Genomic DNA, 15,491 nt, shown 5'->3' on the forward strand with positions numbered 1-15,491 from the left:
TAAACATTCTGTATATTAGCAATTTGAACCCACGTCATTCAGAACACTATACTGTATATACATTCTATTATTTATATAAACCATTCCATTCTCAGTGGAATCTCTGGATATTGTCCCTTTGCTACACACCATGTAAGGGCCATGCAGGGTTACACAATGTTGCAAGACCAGTGAGGCAGAGAATGGCTTAATATATACTGTACGGTGCAGCTGATATTACTGTATGGAAAGCAAAACAATCTATTCAGCCTAGCAAGAAGATAAGGACCCGGGACAAACACAAATAGACATCTGCCAGCGATCTGATAATCTCCACTGCTGAGTGCATTCTGTTTGTATTGTCACACATTCATTACCATTATTCTTACACATATAAGTATTCATTGGGCTGATTAATGTGGGTTTCTGCTTGTGTGCACGCCACACTAATGCACCTGATGCCAATTAATCATACCAAGGGGAGAGGATACCTGTATACTTGGGGAAGTACACATGCTGTGGAATTACCAGAGAGAGCCATCTGGGCTACAAATACTTGATGGAATGTGCCATTGCCTAAATATAATTTGTCTCTTAATGTATTTATATACTAAATGACAGCTATACTTAGAGACGTCTTACAGCTAAATTACTTGTCATAATATTGTTTCCTTTTCATGCTCAGTCTTTTTATTAAACAGTGCTTCTAACTATACAGCTCAGTTTACCACAGAGGAGCTGAAGTTATTGCATACTAAGCTCTTTCTACAGGTTGCTAGTGTAACACTACTATACACACTGCTACATGTACGCCCTTCAGTCTACCTCAGTATGCTGTCATATTAAGGGGACAAGAATCATAAAAGGAGACCTTACGTAAAAGGTAAATAGAAGTACAATTATTTTTACCCTTTTACTATTGAAATGTAGCCACCAATCAGCAAGCACTACCCAGAGTGTTGAACCAAAACTGGACCGGCTCCTAGTTTTACATTCCTGCTTTTTCAAATAAAGATACCAAGAGAATGAAGAAAAATTGATAATAGGAGTAAATTAGAAAATGGCTTAAAATAAATTGCTTTCTCTATCTGAATCACGAAAGAAAAAAGTTGGGTTTCATATCCCTTTTTTTTTTTTTTAATTTATAATCCAACAGTGTGATGACACAGAGAGAAACAGAAAAGCACAAAACACAACAATGCCAGTGAGATTTTCACTTGCATCTCGCAGGATGCCAAACAAAAAAAAAAAGATACATTCATATCTATGTCATAGTCACAAGAATAAATAATAATTAATAATCGTCCTAATATCTGAATCATATCCACCAAAACATAATAAATACATATAAGGGATTAAACGCTTATCGGATCCTTCCCATCAGAGAAGGGGAATTTTAACCCATAACTTAACTTAAATAACTATATACATGTGCATGTTGTGCGAAATAAAGACAGACAACTTTGTATGGGAAAATTTTGACCGTCACAGGTCAGAAATTTTATTAAACTTAAATATTATTTAAAGAACCGATAGAACTAAATATGGCGGCATAGAGACCAACTAACCCAGTACAGCAAGGAGATCACCGGCCCAACGGAACAGCAGCAGAGGGGTCTCTGCTCTAAGGAGATGATGCTGAGGGGTTGCAGAGATCACATGACCATCCCTCAGAAGGGAGGGAGGAGGGTTACCGTCATGTGCACGTGAGGCCTACCGCTCCTCCCCAGAAGTCTGGTCATCACTCACCCCTAGCGACCTTCTCCTGCGCAACAGGACTGTGATCTCCCACCACAAGGAAGCATTTTAATGGTTTACTTGCCGCCACACCCACAGCCCGACTTAGAGGAGGGGTGAAATTGCTCTCTGAATATCCCCTATGAATAAATCCAGCCCTAAATCAGAAAGGTGTACTCTATCCCTACTGTAAAGCTCAGTTCTATCAGCTGAAATGGCCTTGTGCCGTACCACAAAGCCACCTGACTCAGTGACGGTTTTTGCCAAGGAGGCGGTAATCTTTTTCCTAATACGATATGCCGCCGTATGGGCAGACATATGTCTCCTATGGAGATGGGGGACTATGTTAGACCACCCTATCGTGACCCCAGGGATACGGACTCGCAACCAACCAATGTCCGACTGCATGATCTTAACCAGCTGGAGCACCGGAATGGTCCCCACATCATTACCCCCTAAATGAAGGATTAGGATTTGAGGCTTTCCCCAGCGTACAAGGGCCTCAGATATTTTACCCGCTAGCTGTGGCCAGCACATCCCCCTGTCACCTAACCACCTGATGGATGCTTTGTGGGAAGGGAAACCTAAGGATTGGCCAATTGGAAGGGACGCACAGCAAAGGGAGGCCCAGTGGACAAAGGAATGGCCCACAATCCAGATTCTCTTCACTCCAGGGTTATTTTCTGTGAAGACAAAGAGGTTAGTATTTGAAAAACATTGGAAACTTTAAACAATTGGGTGGACATAGGTTTTGAAACAATTGGAGCGCCAACGCCCCATGCGTTTAATGTCCTCGCTCGAGATACCTGCTTGCGCCGCGTTCGTCGCTGCCCCTATGCGAAAGGAGTGCGGGGTGAGTTTGCTAGCGTCTAGCCCAGCCTTAACTGTCGCAAGCCTCAAAACCCTACTGAACTGAAATTTAGATAGAGAGCTGCCATCTGTGTGAACCAAGAACTGACCTGGAACCTGCGGCCTATGGGACAAACAAAGGTTAACCCACATGACGGGGCAGCAGGCGCTGTATTCCTGCCGCGGTATGGGGATCCAAGTTCCTTTCCCTACCTGATCCGTTTTTGAACATGGAATAAAGAGTAGCAGGGAGCCAGCTGCTGACCTAACGTGATCCAATTGAACCCCCGTTCCTGACTTCCGCTTAGAGGGGGCTACTAAATCGCTGACCCTAAGCACACCTGCGAATGCTAAAATGAATGCAGTTTTAAATAGCAGAGCCTCAAATTCCAACGTACAAACGCTGTCAAGCGCCTGAACCAACTGTTCCAGGCGCTCGCTAGTAATGGGCTCGCGAGTATCAGTTTTCCTCTGTTGCAATCTGCCCCAGCCTTTGACGATGTGTCTGATAAAAAAGGAATTAGTTGGGTCAGAGACGGATAGAGCCCTATAAAAAAATGAAAGCACGGCCATTTTTGACTGAATTGCCCCTTTCCGGACCCCTGATGTGTGCAAACTCACCAGCCAATCACACAGCGTGTCCTGAGATCCTTGGGCAGCATCGACTCCCCTGGACAGACAGTAATTGTCCCATTCAGACCACATCCGGACATAAGCGTGCCATGTGGATGGTGCCAAGGAGGAGCGAACCAAAGGAAGCAAAGCTATCCAGGAAGTACGAGCTGCCAAAGGAAATCAGGACAACGTAAACCTACTGTGGCTTCCCTGGGAACTAGCTGCCTAAAAGTCACCCATTCAAAATGCGAAAGAGCGTCCGCCACTACGTTGTTCACCCCGGGGACGTGCTGCGCATGGAACTGAATGTTAAGTTCTAGACAGTGCAACACCAAGTGACGCAACAATGTAATCACCTTCACTGAGGTGGCAGACAAGTTGTTAATTGCGTATACGACACTGATGTTGTCCGTCCAGAACACAACAGTTCTGTCAGCCAACTTCTTACCCCACAGCTCAACCGCCAAAACCACGGGGAATAGCTCCAGGAGGGTTAAATTACGAGTAAGGCCAGCTGGGGCCCAGGAGCTTGGCCATGGCTCGGCGCTCCACTCCCCCTGAAAGTAAGCCCCGTAGCCGTGCGATCCAGCTGCGTCCGTAAAAAGGTGTAATAACTGGCTTGAAATGGGAACTGTTCGCCAAACCCTCACCCCATTAAACTGTATGAGGAATGTTTCCCAGACTATGAGATCCGCTAGCAAATCCCCCCCTAAGGTGATTCTGGAGTTAGGGTTGGACCTACCGCTAAGCTGCCTCTATAGTCTACGGTTAAAAACCCGACCCATGGGGATAACTCTGCAAGCAAAGTTAAGCAGGCCTAACAGCGATTGCAGCTGCTTGAGAGAAATAACTCTGATAGAGACAGCCACTCTAACCGCCTCCAACATGGACTGAACCTTCTCAAGTGGTAACCTACAGAGCATGGCAATGGTATCGATTTCTATACCTAGAAAAACTAAGCATGAAGTGGGACCCTGGGATTTGTCTTCAGTCAGAGGTACCCCAAAATGTTTCATAATACAGTGCATCCTGTCCATTAGTATTACACATTCGTCTGAACCTGCCCTCCCCACGATGAGAAAATCATCAAGGTAGTGTGCTATGGAATCGCTGCCTACTTCAGATGCCACTACCCAGTGGAGGAAGGTGCTAAATGCCTCAAACAAGGCACACGACAAAGAGCAGCCCATGGGTAAGCAACGATCCACATAGTACAGACCTGAGAATTTACAACCCATGAGGTGAAAAACTAAAGGGTGAAGTGGTAAAAGCCGAAATGCCGACTCAATGTCTAATTTCGCTAATAGAGCACCTGGTCCCGCCCTCTTAACCAGTTCTAGTGCACTATCAAAAGATTGGTAGCACACTGAACTGAGTTGTGGGTCGATAGCATCATTTACTGAGCTACCTCTAGGGTACGACAGGTGCTGAATGAGACGAAATTTCCCGGGCTCTTTTTTAGGGACCACCCCAAGTGGGGAAATTACCAAATTACTTAATGGTGGGGAAGGGAAGGGTCTGGCCATGCGGCCCAAGGCCACCTCCTTATCAATTTTTTCTTGCACTACATTAGGGTGCTGGTAGGCTGAAATCAGATTTCTATGACATTTTTTCCCCATAATGCGCCTGACAGTTGGAATTCTAAATCCAAAGGAAAACCCTTCCCATAATATTTGTGCGGTAGCCTGATCTGGGTAGGCCTTCAACCAGGGTACCATCACACAGACCTTAACTGGCGTTTCCGCCTTTCGGTCCCAGGCTGGCGCTAGAGGGCTTAGAGGTTGCGATAGTGTCCCTTCGCTTAGTGCATTCGCTGCCTGAGTGTGTACCAGAGCAGAATCTGCAAATGTGTCTAAAGGTGCATGCGCTACCCTTGTCACATTTTTTATCCTGAAAGGGCCAGCACGTTCTGCCCCTTTTTCTATTTCTATTGGGACGAAATGACTGCTGTGGATTGTTTACTGAAGTGGTGGCCCCCCTTTTGGGTCCATCCGCTGCCACAACTGATTGTCGGTGGAGTCGAAAGTTAAGGTGGGGTTACCCGCCATTTTCCTTCTGAACTCTGCATCGTATTCCCTCAAGACCCCTTCACTGTGGTTACGCTGAATCCAATGAATGGTATCAGTGTATTTTAGAATGGCCAAACTCTGTGAGGGGTATTTTTCTATATTGCAGGAAGAGAATACTCTAAAGCACTGAAGCCACTCATCGAAAGTGTCAGGGCGTTTATACTTTTTAGGGCCTGTCCCATCTGCGATCTTCTCTCTCTGCCTATAAACCTCCACGAGAGATCAAATATGTTTACATATTTGCCTTGGTGAATTCTGTTTACTACTTTCCTGCGCAAGTACCTGTGTAATGAATAAATTTTACCCGGACTTGGGTCCCCATACATGGCTGCCCGTCTTTCTGAAATAGCCCTGGGTGGAAGTGGTTCAGCTATCGCCTCTGTAGAGGGCGCTGGAAGGGGCAGGGCGGGATGGTTGGAACTATCCTGTTTCTTATTTTGAAGATCTTTTTCTGCCCAGACCCTTGTAAACCCATTGAAGAGTCACTACCTGACTCTGTGTCAGAGGTAGAAGAGTCAGAGGAAGAATGATCAGCATGTGTAAACAGATTATTCTCACCGTGGGTACTTGCGGGCAAACCCTGCTCCACGGGGGTCACGTCCTGGCGAGGGGGTTGGTGGGGGTGAGCCACGGTGTTGGATGGCCCCAGCTGTCCTGAGGAAGTTCCTGCGACTGCGACAGCGTCCCTAGTGTTCATTGCTGCGGCAGCGGGTTGATGGACCTTAGTTTTCTCTTTGGAACACAGTACTCCCTGCAAAAGAGATAACAACTGGCGAACACTTTGTACATTGGATGTGTCTGGGTTAACAATAGTAGGAAGTGTGGCACTAACATTACCTCCCTGCACTACATTTACAACATCTGTACTTTTAGCAATGTTGGAAATGGGAGTGTGATGACCCTGACTCACAGCCTGTACACTCATAACATGCACGCCTGCATTCACAGCACTGGAGGATGATTCATGGAATTCAGGCGTTTCATGCACAACCACATCACAATCAGACCTTTGGGCATTAATAATAAAACCAGCTTGCTGCGATGCCAAATGACTTGTTAATGAACTAACTCTATTTTCCCCACTTACAAATTCTAACAGCCTTTTTGCCCTTGAGGTATTAGAAGCTCTGCGTGTGCCTCTTCCCCTTCTATTACAAGCCTGTCTAACATTAGGTACCCTAAATTGCGAACGACCCTTTGAGGCCCTTCTATATTTTTTACATTACTTGCTGCTCGCTTGCGCAAACCGCCGCAAGCAGCAAGTATCTAACCCCTGAGGGACAGAGGCAGATGCAGCCATTGCTGCCACTATACTATTAAGCAAGTTAGACACTGCTGAGAATGCAGAGGGAGGCACTGCACTTATAAATGAAGCCATGTGGCTAGCATGAATATTTGCCAAAGGCTGATTAATTTGTTCAAAATGTGAAACCTGAGGCAAAGGGGGCTCTTGTGTTGGCTCTATACTATCAGAATCTTGCTCTTCTGCATTATGGACTTGGGCCTCAACTATACTGGTGTACTGAGTTGGGGGAATAACATCTATATCCTCCATATTATCAGATTGAACACTTATCTGTTTGCTTTGATTTGCAGATCCAGATGGTCCCTGATCATCCTGATAACGTCTAGGAGGAAGAACAGCACGTCTGGAACGATGCAAAGCTGCACAGTTAGTTGACAAAACTGCCTCAGTCAGGATCCGATGGAGAAGAGGAAGTTGCTTGGGAGGAATCAGCTTTTCTACTGGTAAGGAGGGGCCTTCCCTGAACTGCAACAATGTTGCACCCCAATACCAACCCTCTCTCTTCTAACCCATTCTCCTACAGCCTTAACCCTTAGACTGCTCCAGGCTTATGCTAAGCCCTACACTGCATTTCTCATATGACTGTGATTACAGTACAATGACAGACACCTTATACTTCTCAAATCTGCAGATAGAAAATCACTGTTGGAACATTTCTATTTAACTAAGACCCAGAACAAAACAAAACAAAAAAAAACAGCAAAACAACCCCCCTCCCCCCATCTCCTGGTCTGCTTAGTCTTGTTTAATATTTTTTTTCCTTTCTTTGTCTTTCTTTTTTTTTTTTTGCTGATCAATATTTTCTCACTAGGCCAGTGATTTTATAGCCTGTGTACTAGATTTTCAGTTATTTCTATGCTTTTAAGAAACCTACATCGATCTCTCTGAACTCTACAATCCACATTGGGGGGAATAATTCACTTATAACAAGCTCTGTGAAAGAAATAGAGCTCAAAAATGGGGTTAAAATACGCCTTTGAATCAGAAGAGGGTAGGATTTAATTATAGGTAGCCATCCCAACAAAAAACCTTTTATCCTAGCTTCAGTTGCAAATTTCGTATGATATGATTAAAAAAAATAATTTGGAGTTGGAGTTCTTTCAAAAAAGCTGAAAAGCTAGGGGCTGTGACAGACCCTTCTGTCAGGACTGAAAGAGTTAACTGTGTTTAGCTTTAAGAATCTAATTTCTAAAGACAGGTTTTCTGGCCTCAGCTATTGTGTGCTATAATTACATTTAAGTAATAAACAGGCCATTGTTTAATCACCCTCAGAGAACAGACGCTAGGTGATAAGACAAGCCAAATGTGTTTAAGTTGTTATCTGCCTAAGTAAAGTATTTAAGTAATATAATTCTATTGTATCATGTCAAGGGCGCTTCTCCCTTTTATCTAATGTACAACATTCTTTCAACCCCCATCTGAGGGGGGGTCAAAAACCTGTATAAATCTGTGTGCTGCCTTCAAATAAAGTTGTCATTCTGTTTTAAACCTGAAACTGGCTGGGTTGTGAATTGCTGATTGTCTATGCAGGACATTGTTCATCTGGGGTTAACCCTTGGTACACAGTTGGTACCGTAACATTGGTGGCAAGCGACGGGAGAATCCTTATCGCCCAGAAGAGCAACTACACAAGCCAGTAACCTCAGGAAGAGGGGGATTATTACAATACTGACTAAGATGGAAAGAGTACCAGGGACAGAAGGAACCAATGGGCCCAGCATATCAGACAGAACCCCTGAAGAAGCAAGCTTTGATCGGGCGGTTAAAATAAGACTGGCATATTATGGCCCCAACCCATCTGCCGAAATTATCGACCGGGTCATAGCAGCTGTGGAGGCCAACCTACTTCGCCAAAGCGGCGCTGCAGCAGCCCAAGTCACAGCAACCCCAGTGGAAAAGGGAAAAGTAAATTTTGCAGCTTTTAAAAACTTCCTGGAAACAGAAGGAGAGATTGATGGGTACCTTGCAGATTTTGAGAGGCAATGTGCACTACACAAGGTACCCGCAGAGGACTGGATCACGATATTATCCGGAAAATTATCCGGCCGGGCCAGTGAGGCTTTTCGGGCCATTCCAGATGAGGAAGTCGGGGATTATAATACTGTAAAAGAGGCTCTGCTCTCCAGGTATGCGGTTACACCGGAGGCATACCGGAGGCGGTTCAGAGACACTGTTAAATTAGCTGGTGATTCCTACCTTGAGTGGGCATGTAAGGTGCACCGCACAGCAGCTCACTGGATAGCGGGGTGCCAAGCCGTATCTGGGGAAGAGGTGCTGCAGCTATTCCTGTTGGAACATTGCTTCGACAAGTTACCCGCAGGAGTTCGAGAGTGGGTTCGGGACCGTAAACCCTCCACCCTGCATGAAGCGGCTCGCTTGGCAGATGAGTATACGGATGCCCGCAAACTGGACACTGCTACCACTAAGCCCCCTGCCAGAGTGGAGTACAGACCCCCAGTCACCCCAGCACCTGCCAGTTACCAACCCCCAGCACACCGCTATACCACACGGTCTCGGGCCACGAACTACCCTCAGAGAGCCTGGTCCAATTCGCGGGGCTACTCACAACCTATTCGGTGCTTTAGATGTAAGCAACTAGGGCACAAAAGACCAGAGTGTCCCCTAAATGCAGCGAACCAAGCACAGTCCTGGAGAAGACCCGCCGGCAGAATCCCACGTAACCCTCAGCCTGCGGCCCGCTACGTAGAGGCGCAAGAATGCTGGGGCATCCTACATGAGGCAGACCTTGTGCAAGCTGCCCACCGGAATAACCGGCAACTGGTTAAAGTGAATGGGAAGGAGGTCAGTGGTCTAAGGGATACTGGTGCTACCATGACCTTGCTTCGAAAGAACTTGGTGTCTGAGAAACAGCACACAGGAGACACTGTGGCTGTGAGGGTAGCAGGGGGCACTGTGTTCCGCCTGCCTGTTGCCAGGGTGCATTTGGATTGGGGAGGGGGCGCTAGACCTGTGAATGTGGGGGTCATGAAGGATTTACCAGCTGATGTTCTCCTTGGAAATACCTTGGTCCCCCTTGTTTCTGCCTATGCTCCCATGGGTCCCGCTGATGTTAACCCTGTGACTACCCGTGCTCAGATCCGTGCAGCAGAGACTGACCCCCCTGCTGCTAAGCCCCAGGACGCTGAGCTCAGTAAATCTCTATCCGCTATTGATATGTGGGAGTCACGTTACAATGCGCTGATGAAGGAGAAGAGTCACGTAGAGGATAAAATGGTCACGTTAAATAATCATGTAACAGTGCTAGCGGGAGAGAAGAGGAGTGCAGAGGAAAAAGCACGTTTAGAACAGGAATCTCTGCTAGACAAGCTGCACCGACAGACTGCAGAAAACACCAGCTTGAGAGTGGAACATGAAACATTAAGGACAAACTTAGTGACACTGGAGGAGAAGCTGACGCTGGCTCATAGTGAGGTGCAGCAACTCAAGGGCACCCTATGTCAGTATGAAGGGATTGTGGATACCTATAAAGAGCAGGTACAAAAACCACGTAAAGAAGCCGATGATATTTTGAAGGACTGTTTAGCCCTAGTCGGGGCACTGAAGAGGTTGAACCCTTATTTATACAGACAGGGATTCTCTCTCATAACGGGAATACAGATGGATTGTCCCAGCAAACTGACATGCCTACCACCCCTTAGTCCGGTCATCCCCAGGTTGACCCGCAAAAGGGTCAAGCCGGGTCTGCCGGAGTGTTCCACAAGGGGGGAGCTATGTGACAGACCCTTCTGTCAGGACTGAAAGAGTTAACTGTGTTTAGCTTTAAGAATCTAATTTCTAAAGACAGGTTTTCTGGCCTCAGCTATTGTGTGCTATAATTACATTTAAGTAATAAACAGGCCATTGTTTAATCACCCTCAGAGAACAGACGCTAGGTGATAAGACAAGCCAAATGTGTTTAAGTTGTTATCTGCCTAAGTAAAGTATTTAAGTAATATAATTCTATTGTATCATGTCAAGGGCGCTTCTCCCTTTTATCTAATGTACAACATTCTTTCAACCCCCATCTGAGGGGGGGTCAAAAACCTGTATAAATCTGTGTGCTGCCTTCAAATAAAGTTGTCATTCTGTTTTAAACCTGAAACTGGCTGGGTTGTGAATTGCTGATTGTCTATGCAGGACATTGTTCATCTGGGGTTAACCCTTGGTACACAGTTGGTACCGTAACAGGGGCGTTATTATCTTTCCAGTTTTTAACTATTATATGCCTTACCAATAAAATTATAGTATTCAGCGCTTTAAACATATTGAGGATCTATTCTCAGGTGCGATGGGCCTAGTATCCTTATAATTTCTACTATACCAATACCATACTTTCTGCCAAAACTGCCAAATTTTCGTGCAAGACCAAATCATATGAATTATATCCGCATTGCGAAACATACAACGTGGGCAAGCATAAGTTTGCAAAGGGTAGAATCGAGACATTTTCTGTAGGGATAAATAATACTTATTAATTAATTTAATATGTGATTCTCTCCACGTCATAGAGATCTGCAATTTCTCTAATGCCGCAAAACTTTGTCTAAGTCTATCCTCATCAATGGTGGGAAAAGCCCCTCCCCAGAAGTTACATAGTTTATTTATCAGTATTATACCCTGTTTAGCCAGCATAATATCATATATAAGCGAAATTGAAGAATTACCATTAGCAAATTTCTGAATGACTATCTTGATATCGGACCATGCCGCCAACGCCTCATGGACCCACTTTCGCGTAAAAATATAATACCGCAGTTGAAAGTAAGCAAACAAATTGACCCTATGAAGATTAAACTTTTGAAACAATGACTCTGATGTTATTATCTGTTGTTCTGATAATATTTGGGCGACATATATCAACCCTTGTTCCACCCATAACTTAAATATCTCCTGATAAACTCCTGGGATAAATTCTGGCTTACCAATTATCGAGAGAAAATCCGAAAAATCTGGAGAAACCTCCAGCAAACCACAAAGTTTATGCCATGCTACAACTATATTTTTTATAGATATCAACCGCAGAATATTAGAGGGTAGATTTTTCATTGAGCAATGGCGAATCGCTTTTAATGCAAACAGTGCAATCATAAAGGATTCTAGTTCAGACGTTGCGAACCGATTCAAGTCCGTAATCCAATCAAAGGCAATTTTAACCAGAGAGGCCCAATGATATAATCTCACATCTGGTAACGCCAAACCTGCCACTGCTTTCTTAGCATCCAAGATGGCGTCCCTTAGAGTCCGATTGGCTGATAGAATTCTATCAGCCAATCGGAATTAAGGTAGAAAAAATCATATTGGCTGATGCAATCAGCCAACAGGATTGAGCTTACATTCTATTGGCTGTTCCAATCAGCCAATAGAATGCAAGCTCAATCCTATTGGCTGATTGGATCAGCCAATAGGATTGAAGTTCAATCCTATTGGCTGATTGCATCAGCCAAAAGGATTTTTTTTACCTTAATTCTGATCAGCCAGTCGGAATCTAAGGGACACCATCTTGAATGACATCACTTAAAGAGATATTCATTCAGAATCAGACGTCGATTGAAGAGGATGCTCCGCGCCGGATGTTTTGAAGATGGAGCCGCTCCGCGTCGGAAGGATGAACATAGAAGATGATGTCTGGGTGAAGACTTCTCCCCGTCTGGAAGACCACTTCTGCCCGTTTGGAGGACCACTTCTGCTGGCTTCGTTGAGGACATCTTGCCGCTTGGATGAAGCGGGGGTTAGTGTTAGGATTTTTTAAGGGTGTATTGGGTGGGTTTTATTTTTAGGTTAGGGCTTTGGGTAGCAATAGAGCTAAAGGCCCTTTTAAGGTCAATGCCCATCCAAATGCCCTTTTCAGGGCAATGGGGAGCTTAGGTTTTTTTAGTTAGGCTTTTATTTGGGGGGTTGATTGTGTGGGTGGTGGGTTTTACTGTTGGGGGGGTTGTTTGTATTTTCTTTTACAGATAAAAGAGCTGATTTATTTGGGGCAATGCCCCGCAAAATGCCCTTTTAAGGGCTATTGGTAGTTTAGTTTAGGCTAGGGCTTTTTTATTTTGGGGGGCTTTTTATTTTGATAGGGCTATTAGATTAGGTGTAATTAGTTTAAAGATCTTGTAATTTGTTTTTTATTTTCTGTAATTCAGTGTTTTTTGTGATTTAGCTAATTTAATTTAATTTATTTAATTGTATTTAATGTAGGGAATTTATTTAATTGTAGTGTAGTGTTAGGTGTTAGTGTAACTTAAGTTAGGTTTTATTTTACAGGTAAATTTGTATTTATTTTAGCTAGGTAGTTATTAAATAGTTAATAACTATTTAGTAACTATTCTACCTAGTTAAAATAAATACAAACTTGCCTGTAAAATAAAAATAAACCCTAAGCTAGATACAATGTAACTATTAGTTATATTGTAGCTAGCTTAGGGTTTATTTTACAGGTAAGTATTTAGTTTTAAATAGGAATAATTTAGTTAATGATATGAATTTTATTTAGATTTATTTAAATTATTTTTAAGTTAGGGGGTGTTAGGGTTAGACTTAGGTTTAGGGGTTAATAAATATAGAATAGTGGTGGCGACGTTGGGGGCGGCAGATTAGGGGTTAATAAATGTAAGTAGGTTGCTGCGACATTGGGGGAGGGAGATTAGGGATTAATAAATATAATGTAGGTGTCGGCGATGTTGGGAGCAGCAGATTAGGGGTTAATAAGTATAATATAGGTGGCGGCGATGTTGGGGGCGGCAGATTAGGGGTTGATAATATTTAACTAGTGTTTGCGAGGCGGGAGTGCGGCGGTTTAGGGGTTTATATGTTTATTATAGTGGCGGCGATGACCGGAACGGCAGATTAGGGGTTAAACATTTTATTATAGTGTTTGCGATGCGGGAGGGCCTCGGTTTAGGGGTTAATAGGTAGTTTATGGGTGTTAGTGTACTTTTTAGCACTTTAGTTATGAGTTTTATGCTACAGCTTTGTAGTGTAAAACTCATAACTACTGACTTTAAAATGCGTTAGGAATCTTGTCGGTAGAGTCTGTACCGCTCACTTTTTGGCCTCCCAGGACAAACTCGTAATACCAGCGCAATGGAAGTCCCATAGAAAAAAGGCTTTACGAACTTTACATAAGTAGTTTTGCGGTAAGGCCATAAAAGTGTGCGGTACACCTATACCTGCAAGACTCGTAATAGCAGCGGGCGTAAAAAAGCAGCGTTAGGACCTGTTAACACTGCTTTTTTACCTTACCGCAAAACTCGTAATCTAGGCGTTTGTTAGTTAAAAACAGAGGTAAATTCTGTAGTAGATAGAGTATCCGAGGAAAAATAATCGATTCATCAGATTGATTCATGCTGAGAAGGAAATTGGAAAGGACGACCACATTTCCAGATCCATTTTAATTTTATGTATAAGAAACCACTTTTCCGGATTTCTATGCAGAACTATGGAATTAATCTACCACTTTAAAAGGGTGGTCTTTATAATTGATCACCGCTTTACTAGCCCATAACAGTTCACTTTTATCAAAATTTATTGTATACCCAGAGAATGAGGAAAATAAAGAGAATAAATTAAAAATTATCGTTATTGATAGTTGTATATTATCCAAGAATATAAGAAGATCATCTGCATAGAGCAACATTTTTAAACTATGCGTGCCCATAGGGATTCCAGTTAAACTATCCCTTAACCATATGGCAAATGGTTCCAATGCTATGTTAAAAAGCAGTGGGGAAAGCGAACAACCCTGCCTAGTACCTCTCTTAAGCAAAATTTTAGATGATAGGGTCCCATTAACAAGAAGATAAGATATAGGGTTCTTGTAAAGTTCATGTACAAATTCCGCAAAATAACTTTTAAATCCAAATTTATCTATTGTTTTAAATAGATATTCCCAATTGATCACGTCAAACCCTTTTTCAGCATCTACAGTTAAAATAGCCGCATTCCTATACCGTTTATATTCTGGGTTATCCGGGTCAAGATTCCAAACAAAGTCCAAGAAGGAAGTAACTTTTCGGATAATTTTTAAAGAATTTCTTGCTTTCATGAATCCCGTCTGATCCGGGTGTATAATTTTCTCTAGGAAGATTGATAATTGAGCAGAAATAATAGTCGTTAATAATTTATAATCAGCATTCAAAACCGATATAGGTCTATACGCCGATAAATCCTCCGGGTCCTTATCTTTCTTTAATTTTAATGATATACGAGCTGCCGAGAAATAACTAGATATTGCATTATTAGAACAGTAATAATAATTAAATAGATTTCCTAATGTGTCTTTAATTTCATCCTGTAAGACTTTATAGTATTCTATCGGGAGGAAATCTGGACCCGGCGCCTTATTTCTACTAGCTGATTCAATAGCTTCTAGAATTTTCTCAGCTGTAATTGGCTGGTTCACATCTTGCTCTATCTGAATCACGAAAGAAAAATGTTGGGTCTCATATCCCTTTAATAAGATCTTTATATAGGTGCTGTTTTGAGTTTTTCTTCCAAACAGCAGTAGATAAGTTTATGATATTTGCTAACACAGAAGACAGAAGCATGAGATGAGAAGGATACACTATATAGATATAAATCTGGACGTGTCTTGTAGACTTAGATCCTAGCGCACAGGAGAACCTGTAGTCATCATTTTATCATTTCAGAATACTGTAAAAAAGAATCACATGAGCCCAGATTACAAGTGGAGCACTGTTGATATTGATTTTATTTAATTTTTATTTTGATTTATGTAGTGCTCTATTCATTTGATGTTCATGGTTTTCTTGATGGATCCATGCAACATTGAAATGCCTCTTTAGCATGACACCTCCCCTATCAGTAATTTCATTACTAGACCAGCCTCTTCCAATTCTCAATGTAAACTTATCAGTAACATATTGGGAACTGTAGTTCAGAGTCTCAGGAAAAAAACTACATCTACCAGCATGCATTAATATATG

This window comes from Bombina bombina, chromosome 4 (assembly GCF_027579735.1).
Source record: "Bombina bombina isolate aBomBom1 chromosome 4, aBomBom1.pri, whole genome shotgun sequence".
In the NCBI taxonomy this organism is placed as follows: Eukaryota; Metazoa; Chordata; class Amphibia; order Anura; family Bombinatoridae; genus Bombina; species Bombina bombina.